Below are 10,882 nucleotides of genomic sequence, written 5' to 3'. Positions count from 1 at the left end.
GTCAAACAGACACAAACACATTTTCCTTCCATTTAAACAAAGCCCTGTTTTATTTTTGGGTGTGGGGGATAAATTGACACATTTTCCTGATGCAGGTTAAGACGATATGAACATAAAAAGATGCCCCAATGCAAAGCCCGCAAGCAAGACCTGAATATAAGAGCAACTCTCCTTTCCTGCAGTTTCCAAAAACTGGTATTCAGAAGCGTTACTGCCTCTGGCCAGCAAGGCAGAGCCTAGCCATCGTGACTAGTAGCCACTGGTTTTTATTTTTAATTACAGTGGTACCTCAAGTTACATACGCTTCAGGTTACAGACTCCGCTAACCCAGAAATAGTACCTCGGATTAAGAACTTTGCTTCAGGATGAGAACAGAAATCGTGCTCCAGCGGCACGGCGGCAGCAGGAGGCCCCATTAGCTAAAGTGGTGCTTCAGGTTAAGAACAGGTTCAGGTTAAAAACGGACCTCCGGAATGAATTAAGTACTTAACCCGAGGTACCACTATATTTCTTTACGTGCCTTTCCTGCTTCTATGGTAATTATGCCCATGGTTTTCCTAATTTGCCAGCCACATTCCCATGCTGACAATCTCTAGCTGTTTTTTTGTTCTTTTCACCAGATACTTTTGCACCACTTGGGAGGTGGAAGTTTTTGTGCTTCTGCGCTCTGCATTTTGATGGTCTCTCTCTCTCTCTGCTTTTCTGCATAGAAAGGACGAGGAGGAGGAGGAGATCTTTCTTGCAAAAAAGCCCATTCATTCAACCCAGGCCCCAAAGCGAAGAGGGGCAATTCCTAGTCAAGAACATTTCTAATTGGATCTCTTTTGACGCTGGGCCTGGACACTTTGTGAAAGGGCCCTTAATGCTTATTAATTTCCCCCAATAGCACACCGTGGCTTCCTTTTGATGTGCAAATCTCAAACCATTCTCCCTCTTTCCACTTGACAAGAGATAAAGATCGCAGAGAAATGAAGAGGCTCTGCAGATTGATTGGTTTCAGGGAGGGGGAGGAGAAGGGTGCTGAAAAAAGGAAATCTGGGTGAGGAAATCGACTAGGCGAGGAGGGAGAAACAAGAACAGGGTGGGCCTGAGAAATGGGATGGCGTTATGGGTTTCCTCCTCTGGCCAGTGGTGGTTGGTGCCCAATGGCACTGGCGAGGCAGAAGGCAGGGAGCCCAACAGCAGGTGGCGCTAGAGAGACAAGGGAAGGGTCATAGGTCAGTGGCAGAGCATCTGCCTTGCGTGAAGAAGGTCCCAGATCCCGTTCCTAGCATCTCCAGTTATGGCTGGGAAAGCGAGACACACCTGCCTGAAACCTTGGAGAACTGAAGTGCAGACAATAGTTTGCTAGAGACCTGAGAGCAACAGCCTCTCTCCCCTCCAGTGGCCTCCAGCAACTGGAATTAACCCACATTCATTGCAGAGTTTAAGATTGCCAGCAAAATCTTACAGCCGACCCAGAAAAATAGGAAGGGGAACAATTGGATATTCAGGATCCATAAAAGTCTGCCGTGGTGATGTTCCTGCTCGTGCTACATCAAAAGGTTAGAGGAGGGAACCACAAAAGGTCAGGAAATCAATCTATCAAAGCATCTGAAACATACTTGGGATGACTCAGCCGAGATCCCAAAGCCTCGTTGATCTGGTAGGCAGGTGAGACACGGTCAGTCTGTTTAATTCCACCTTGGCTGCTCTCTGGAATTCCTGACCAGCGCAGGACTCACTTCTGGTTATAACCAGGGACGGCAGAAACACCAGGGCTGGAAGAAATCATTTTGATTTGGAACGACATATAATTGGACATTTATATATTTGGCATAAGTCGGTGGTTCATTCGCACAGCATATAAAATATTCATCCCTTTTTGTAGTGCTGCTGTAGAATAATCTATAGAAATCTGTTGAGCCAGTAAAGCTCGATTCCAGTGAAACATTGAGATTCCCATCCCTCCTCATTCTTATTTCTGGCCTTCGGTGCTTTCCTTTCCCCTGACTTTGGAGAAGTGTCAATCGTAGAATCATAGAGTTGGAAGGGACCCTGAGGATCATCTAGTCCAACCCCCTGCAATGCAGGAATATGCAGCTGTCCCATACGGGGATCAAACCTGCAGCCTTGGTGCTATCAGCACCACGCTCTAACCAGCTGAGCTATCCAGGCTTGAAGGACCACCACATATGGGTCCCTGCTCTCTCATATTTTAATCCCATCCCCAGGAATGTAGGGAACTGCCTTATAAAGAGTCAGAACAATTGGTCCATCAAGCTCAGTATTGTCTACACTGACCGGCAGCGGCTATCTATGGTTTCAGGCAGGGGTTTTTCCCAGTCCTATCTGGAGGTGCTGCCAAGGATTGAAGCTGGGACCTTCTGCATGCCAAGCAGATCCTCTCCGACATTGATACGGCCCTTTTAAAAGGTACCTATTACAGACAAAGGGACACGGGTGGTGCTGTGGGTTAAACCACAGAGCCTAGGACTTGCTGATCAGAAGGTCGGCAGTTCAAATCCCCACGACAGGGTGAGCTCCCATTGTTCGGTCCCTGCTCCTGCCAACCTAGCAGTTCGAAAGCACATCAAAGTGCAAGTAAATAAATAGGTACTGCTCTGGCGGGAAGGTAAACGGCGTTTCTGTGCGCTGCTCTGGTTCGCCAGAAGCGGCTTAGTCATGCTGGCCACATGACCTGGAAGCTGTACGCCGGCTCCCTCAGCCAATAAAGCGAGATGAGCGCCGCAACCCCAGAGTTGGCCACGACTGGACCTAATGGTCAGGGGTCCCTTTACCTTTATTACAGACAAATTGGTCCATCTAGTTCAGTACTGTCAGCACTGACTGGCAGTGGCTCTCTAGGGTTTCAGGCAGGGTTTTTCCCCAGTCCTATGAGGAGGTGTCAGGGATTGACAATGGAACCTTCGCATGCCAAGCATATGCTTTGCCCCTGAGCCATGAGCCTCCCTTTTAAAGAGCTGTGCTATCAGCTGTGGTGGCTCTGCAGAACAGCAGGCTGTCCCCTGACCCACGCCAACACCATGCCGGCCAGCCTGCGAAGGAGAGCAGGTCGCTTTCTCTTCCTCCTCCAAATGTCAATCGTTCTCTGACAGGGGTCTGAAATATCAGGGGGAGAAGAGAGATGGAATTGCCTTTTGTCAGGCAAAACCCATTGTGTCTGAATCGGAGTCCCACCCCCACACACCATTTTAATGATGGCGCCTCGGAGCATTGTAGGAACCATGCCCTACGACATGAAACAGACTGTAAGATCTTCACATGAAAGAATATCAGGGGACCGGCGTCACCAGGGCTGTCTTCTTTATTCTTGCCTCTCTTTTTTCTGAGTCACTGAGAGCTGCAATCAGCTGGATGTGCCGATGGCTAATAGGACAATGGAATCAGAGAGAGAGAGAGAGAGAGAGAGAGAGAGAGAGAGAGAGAGAGAGAGAGAGAGGTTTTATTGCTGACCAGGCAAAAAAAAACCTCTTCCTTGCCTATAATGCTGAAATTTTAATTTTTTGCAGCTCTCTTCTATTAGGATCAGGGCTGTTGCAACAACAGGTGGTTCATTCAGGAATAAGGTGCAGAAATGTTAACAAAAAGCTTGCATCTGGACAACAGCCATATGAGAAATATGTAAAATAACCAAGCAATTATTTGAAATCACACCAGAATTGGCCCTACGAAACATCTTCCAAGACGATAATGCCCACTTACACCACAAAGAACTCATAACCCACCTACTCTCAGCAGCCAGAAACATCATAACCAGACACTGGAGAGACCTGTCAGGAGTAAGCATGGACCAATGGTACCAAATAGTGTGGGAAACAGCCCTACTAGAAAAATTAACCAATAAACTGAAGCTGACACAGGGACAAATAGAAGACGCCTTCGTATGGCTCCCCTTTATCACATACACAGCCCAACAAGACAGTGACAAAAATCCACCAACAGCATACAAATCAGTCTGGCTAACCTGATCCAAAACACCCACCCACCCCACTCACACATGAAAACAAAGACCACCATAGCCCACCACAAATGAACAACCACACCCTAGGCCAACCCCAACCTCTCTCACCACCAAAGGAACACAAGCGAACAGCAGAGAACCTGCACAAGCGACACTGACACCAAACCCTACATATATTAAGTAAAATAGAAACATCAGCACCCGACCCCACCCCCACCCATCTCTCCCCGCCTCCACCTCTCTCCCCCTTTTCTTCCTAATGTCTCAACAAATGAAACCGATTTGTAAAAAATATTACATGGGGGGGGGAATACGAGAGAGAGACATTGCACATACTTCTGTAAATCAAGAAAATCTTTAATAAAAAACTTAATGGACATCTAAAAATAAAAAGCTTGCAGGCTGACCTCGCAGGGAACTGCTGGGGTGGAGAAGAGATTGATGGCTTCCTCGGGGGAAGAGGCCTGCCATTTTGTCTGTGTTCCTTGGGAAAGCATTGCCTATGGATGTTCCTAGCCATTCCCAGAATTCCACCATACCAGAGGCGCCGAGTTCTACCCCACACTGGGGGGGGGGGGACCGACTCGTCAGGTGCGTGTGACATCGCATGGGTGACAGAACCGCTAGGCCCACATTGGGTGCCATCTGTTAAGAAAAATCCTGGGTTGACAGACTACTCAACAACCCAGCTCATCAGGGTACAAGTCCCCCGTGGGTCCATGCGGTCTGTAAAAGAAGGAAATTCCAGCCAAGCAATTTTGGAGCAAAACAGCAGTCAGTAGACTTAGATCAGGGGTCAGCAAACTTTTTCAGCAGGGGGCTGGTCCACTGTCCTTCCGACCTTGTGGGGGGCTGGTCTATATTTTGCGGCAGGGAATGAACAAATTCCTATGCCCCACAAATAACCCAGAGATGCATCTTAAATAAAAGGACACATTCAACTCATGTAAAAACACCAGGCAGGTTCCACTAATAACCCAGAGATGCATTTTAAATAAAAGCACACATTCTGCTCATGTGAAAACACCAGGCAGGCCCCACAAATAACCCAGAGATGCATTTTAAATAAAAGGACACATTCTACTCGTGTAAAAACACGCTGATTCCTGGACCGTCCGCGGGCCGGATTTAGATGGCGATTGGGCTGGATCTGGCCCCCAGGCTTTAGTTTGCTTACCCATAACTTAGATCCTTTATTGTTGCGCAACAGGTTTAACAGCAGTGAGTGAACCTAGAGCATGGGGCGACACTGACTTTTACAACTTTCCCACCATATCCCAGAATACAGTTCACATAGCATCATCAATACACCATTGCTATATCACTAACATGTCACAAAAGGGAGGGTTACACAAGATTAGCATAGACAGATATGTCAGGACAACACCCAAGTATAAGATGAGCATAGGCAAACGTGTTTTAAGTACCCACCACTCAAAAGTACGATAGAACTTCCTTTGCATGTCTGGAGCCTGAGGCAAGTCTGGTGATGAGATCTGGCTTCCCTTGGAGAACAATGAGCCCAGCAATTGTCCCCTCTGGGCATTTCCTGGGGTAGGAGGTGTGTATACATGTCTTCAAGCTTGGGGAGTTGGCAGGGGAAAGAGTCCTTTTTCCAAGGGCAAAATGGCGTTGGAATGGAGGAACTTGGCAAAGGGGTTGATTTTATATGATTCATAAAGCTAGGTATCTTCCCTGAGCTGTCAAGTCGAAAGAATACATTCAGGCATAATATCTGTAACATTTAACAACTTTAAAGATGGCGGGGGGCGCCTGTAATTTCCATAACAGGAAGGAGACCACAGGGCCCGCTGCCACCATGGGGAGGCCTGGGAAGGTCTGACTCTGCTGGCTAGGAGGGCTGGTGAGCCTGCCGCCGCTGCAGGGTGGCCCGCAAAAGCCCAGACCCTCAAGATTGGCTGTGGAACATTGGACTTGGCTTACTATATTGAACCTGGACCATTTTTTCTTGACCTGTTGGACTTGCTAGCATTCACCCTTGGGACTGTGTACACCAGCAGGACTTGCCACCAGGTACACCAGGCTTCAAGGGCACAGTCCCAAAGAGCATCCAGTGTGGTGTAGTGGTTAAGAGCGGTGGACTCGTAATCTGGTGAACCGGGTTCGTGTCTCTGCTCCTCCACATGCAGCTGCTGGGTGACCTTGGGCCAGTCACACTTCTCTGAAGTCTCTCAGTCCCACTCACCGCACAGAGTGTTTGTTGTGGGGGAGGAAGGGAAAGGAGATGGTTAGCCGCTTTGAGACTCCTTCAGGTAGTGATAAAGCGGGATATCAAATCCAAACTCATCCTCCAACCACTTCTCAAGATGAAGCTATGCAGATCTGGGCCGGTGTAGTTTCCAGTGGCAACCTTCTTCAGGTCTCCAAGCAAAATAAATACCGTATTGGCCAGAATATAAGCCACACCCGAATATAAGCTGCACCTTTAAAATTGGAGGGGGGGAGAAAAAAAATACCTGAATATAAGCCACTCCATTCAACACTGCTCCTGGCTGCATACTAGGCAGGGGGGGGGCACACTGCGTTGCCAGCACCTTTCCCCTTCCTTGCTCTCTCCTTTCCCAGCCTTGGGGGGAGAGGATGGGGGACTACACACTTTGCCGCGCTGCTAGCGCTGTTTGCCCCGCGCTCCTGGCTGCATACCGTAAGGTCGCGAATATATTTTTTTTCAAAAAAAATTATTCATTTTAAAACACAAATAAAAAACACAAACAGAAAAGACAAACAATACAAACAAATTCTTGTCATATCCTTATTTTTCTGAACACTGTTAAGTGGGCTTCCCCAAGTCCCACCTATCTGATTTTCATTTTACTTCATCTTTAGCAGTTTACATATGTCATAATTTCCAACCATTTTTTTCCACACTTACTTTAACCATAAAAAACTTCACATGTTATCACTTATAAAATACACTATCTTCTACTTCTAACCCTACCGCCTATATCCACTTCCAAAGCTATTCTAAGATTTAAATATTAACATATTTTTTCAAATATTCCTTAAACTTCTTCCAATCTTCTTCCACCGTCTCTTCTCTCTGGTCTCGGGGTCTCCCGGTCAGTAAGGTTGCGAATATAAGTCGCACTTTAACTTTTCACGGTCAGAATTTGGGGGGAAAGTGAGGCTTATATTCAGGCCAATACGGTAAGTTGCCATTTGCAAACAGGGCTAGAAAAGCACCTCTCTCTTTCTCTCTTGAGACCCTGGAGACTTGACTGCCCATCAAAGGAGACATAGCGGAACAATATAGGGTGATGCTCTGACTAGCTAGGTGGAAGCTTCCTCTCTTCGTGTGACATCAGGGGAATCAAAAGAATTTGTCCGGGTTTCAAGAGAGCAACCCAAGAGCGGAGGGAACAAAATATTCTGGCCCAGGAAGAAGCCTTTCTGATTCTTGTAATAATCAGGTGTCTCAAAGCCAGAATTGAATTGTGTTATCTTTGAGAGTGGATTCGCCTGCCCTCTAGAGGCAATCTGGAGACAGGAGCAGTCCCTGGTTCTCTGGCGTCAAGAGTTTGCACATGAAAAGCATTCTGCCACCTCCTATACGGCTCCTTCTCCAGAATCCTGTTCTCACAGTGGCCAAACAGATGCCACAAGCAGGACCTGATCGCAAGAGCATTCTCCCCTCCTGTAGCTTCCAGCAACCGGTATTTAAATGCATTACTGCCTCTGACCACGGAGGCAGAGCGTAGCCATTGTGGCTAGCAGCTTTTGATAGCCCTCTCCTCCCTGAATTTGTCCAATCCTCTTTGAAATCCACCCATCACTGCCTCCTTGTGGGAGTGAGTTCCACAGGTTAACTGTGCACTTTGTGAAGATGTCCTTCCTTTGCTCTGCCCTGCACCTTCCAACATTCAGATTCACTGGAGTTACAATCAGCAGTTTCAGTTCCTTTCCTGATGATGCCGTTTGCCTTTTCCACAGCTGCCACACACCAGGTCGACATTTTCATCCAGCTGAAATGTAAAGAAACTGAAGGTACATTTTTTCATCTTTGGTGGACTTGCCCGAAGATTAAGGCATTCTGGGAAATGATCTATAATGAACTTAAAAAGGTATTTAAATATACTTTCCCCAAGAAACCAGAGGCCTTTCTCTTGGGTATTGTCGGCCAAGGGGTGTTAAAGACGGATATAACTTTCTTTATGTATGCTACAACAGCAGCTAGAATACTCATTGCGAAGTACTGGAAGACGCAAGAACTACCCACACTGGAAGAATGGCAGATGAAGGTGATAGATTATATGGGCTTGGCAGAAATGACGAGCAGAATCCGAAACCAGGGAAGAGAAGCAGCGCAAGAAGAATGGAAAAAATTCAAGGACTATTTAAAGAAATATTACAAAGTTAATGAAAGTTAGAATGATGTTGGACTGGAAAGTAAATGGTTACTATTAGTAATGGTTAAGACAAGGAGAATAAGGAAGAATAGTCTAAATTTAAATTAAAATAAGGGAAGATTTGCTGAACAATCGATAAGAATTTGGAATACAGAAAGGGGAGGCATGAGGAAGTCGGGGAAGATAGGATATGAAATTAGGATATGAAATGATACATGTTTTTTGTTTTGTTTTTGTTTTTGTATGTTTATGTTTGTTGTATTGTGTTTATATGGAAAAATAAAAATATTATAAAAAAAAAAAAGACATTTTCATCCAGCTGCCCCTTGCTGCCCCTGCTGATCTTGCCAAGTGGGGCTGATGGGGGAATCACAGTTTCAAACCTCTGGAGGGTACCAGTTTGGGAGGAAGCTGGTCTAGTGTGTCAAAAACACACAGCGATGTAAATGCCTTGGAGAAGGAGCTGGCCCCTGTCATTTCAGAAGAAGCCACAATAGTCCCTTAAGCAGCTGGTTGGCTGGCTAATGGCCCCACATTCTAGAGGTCAGGACTGTGGCAATCACACAGGGTCCCCGGACGTTAGACGGTCTATTGATCCCTGTGCCACCACTGTGATTGCCTCCTCGCTGCCACCAACCCGTTTCTCTCGGGTACACACGGAGTCCAGACAGTTGTTAACATTAACAAATAATCAAGTTTCTTTTATAAGCATAAACAAGTTTATGGTTTCAGTTAATTTTTCATGGCAGTTTCTTAATCTTAGTTTCTTTACTGACCTATACGTTCCTAACAACTTCAAACTGATTATCCCAACTGTTATGTACTGAAGTTCTCTCCCTGGGCCAGCAGGGGGATACCGTAGATAGTTATGCAAATGAAGGATCAAAAGTGACGTTCAGTGATTGGATAGTTTTAGAAAGTTGTTACAGTAACATGGTACTGGAGCTCTATATAAGCAGGCTGACTGAGCCCTTCAGTTCAGTTCTGTCCTGGCCTGTGAATAAACAAGAGCTGTTTGAAGAATCACTGTGATATGTTCACCCACAACTTAACACCAACTATCTATCTGACTCCACATAACAGTTCCTCTCACTCTCTCACATTAAAACTAGACCAACCCACAGACTTACCCTCTTCCTTCTCCAACTCCCAACTGATTCCTTAACAACTCCAACTCCTCCCCTTGGGTTCCCACTGGCCAATCACTTCACACTCATTTAACCCTTTCCTTATGACCCAGCATGATGTCACATGGGAGGGCAAACACCACAAGGACCAAGAGCCATTTGATCTCCATGGGCTGCCAGAGACACAGCTGGAAAAGGGAGGAGGCAAAGGCATGACACCAGCATTACAAATGAAAAAATGAGGCGAGAGTACCCAGGACAGCTCTTGATCTTTTCATGCGCTATTTCGGAATGCTCTCTCCAAACCTTGACTGAGGCCACATGACTCACGACGGGTGGTTCTGCGATTCAGGCAGTTGTGGGAAGATTAAATCAGGAACAGGGGCCAATGTTAGCAAAGGATCCAAGTGTCTTTCTTTTGCAGCACTTTCCCTGCTCAATATACCCCCCCCATGTGTGTGAAAAGGTAATGGGACCCCACACTGAAGATGGACGAACTCTTGGATGAATCAAACCTAGAGAGTCCAAGTCAAAGAAGCGCCCTCTGTTCAGTTAACAGCCTCTTCTTAATAAATAATGGTAATAATTTTATTATTTGTACCCCGCCCATCTGACTGGGTTGCCCCAGCCACTCTGGGCGGTTTCCAACAAATATACAGTGGTACCTCGGGTTACATATACTTCAGGCTACGTATGCTTCAGGTTACAGACTCCGCTAACCCAGAAATAGTGCTTCAGGTTAAGAACTTTGCTTCAGGATAAGAACAGAAATTGTGCTCCGGCGGCGCGGTGGCAGCAGGAGGCCCCATTAGCTAAAGTGGTGCTTCAGGTTAAGAACAGTTTCAGGTTCAGAACGGACCTCCGGAATGAATTAAGTACTTAACCCGAGATACCACTGTAAAAGCATAACAAAACATCAAACATTAAAAAGTCCCCTAAACAAGGCCAAGTGGGGATTCAAACCCTGGTCTCCAGCCTCCCAGTCTGACACGCCAACCACTACGCCATGCCTGCTGTCTCACCCATGTATACCCCACACATCTTCCACATGCGCAGCCTATGGCCACATCGGCGTCTTACATTTAAAAAACTCTTCTGCCACTGCAAAACTCGTGGTTTCACCCCAAGGAATGCTGGGAATTGACGTTGGTTAAGCACGCTGAGCGTTGCTTGGCAACCCCTACTCCCCCCCCCCCATGGACCTACAATTCTCAGAGTTCCTTGGGAAAAGGTGGTTGATTGTTAAACTATTCTGGGATGGCGCTGGAGGGTCTGTCCATACCTGGCTGTTGCCAGCGATGTGTGGCATGTGGGTCATGCCACGATGAGTAGGAAGGTCTCTTTGGCCCTGATTATGTTTCATGGAATTGCTAAATGAAATAATTTTTTTTTTTTGGTGAGGTGGTTAATCAAACAACATTGTC

The 10,882-nt window shown here is 46.5% G+C and overlaps 1 long non-coding RNA gene across 1 annotated transcript; it reads right to left on the bottom strand.

Annotated features, from left to right (window-relative positions):
• Positions 1–3,289: 3,289 nt before the first annotated feature.
• Positions 3,290–5,753, bottom strand: LOC310751500. Its single transcript, XR_014542567.1, has 2 exons — positions 5,142–5,753; positions 3,290–3,369 (listed from the first exon to the last, which is right to left on the bottom strand). It is a non-coding gene; the product is annotated as an uncharacterized lncRNA (long non-coding RNA).
• Between the last annotated feature and the right edge of the window lie 5,129 nt (positions 5,754–10,882).

Source organism: Podarcis filfolensis, assembly GCF_964270895.1.
Source record: "Podarcis filfolensis genome assembly, chromosome: 16".
NCBI lineage: Eukaryota > Metazoa > Chordata > Lepidosauria > Squamata > Lacertidae > Podarcis > Podarcis filfolensis.
The sequence above is the reverse complement of the archived record's forward strand: the minus strand, read 5'-3'. Positions and strand labels throughout refer to the sequence as shown.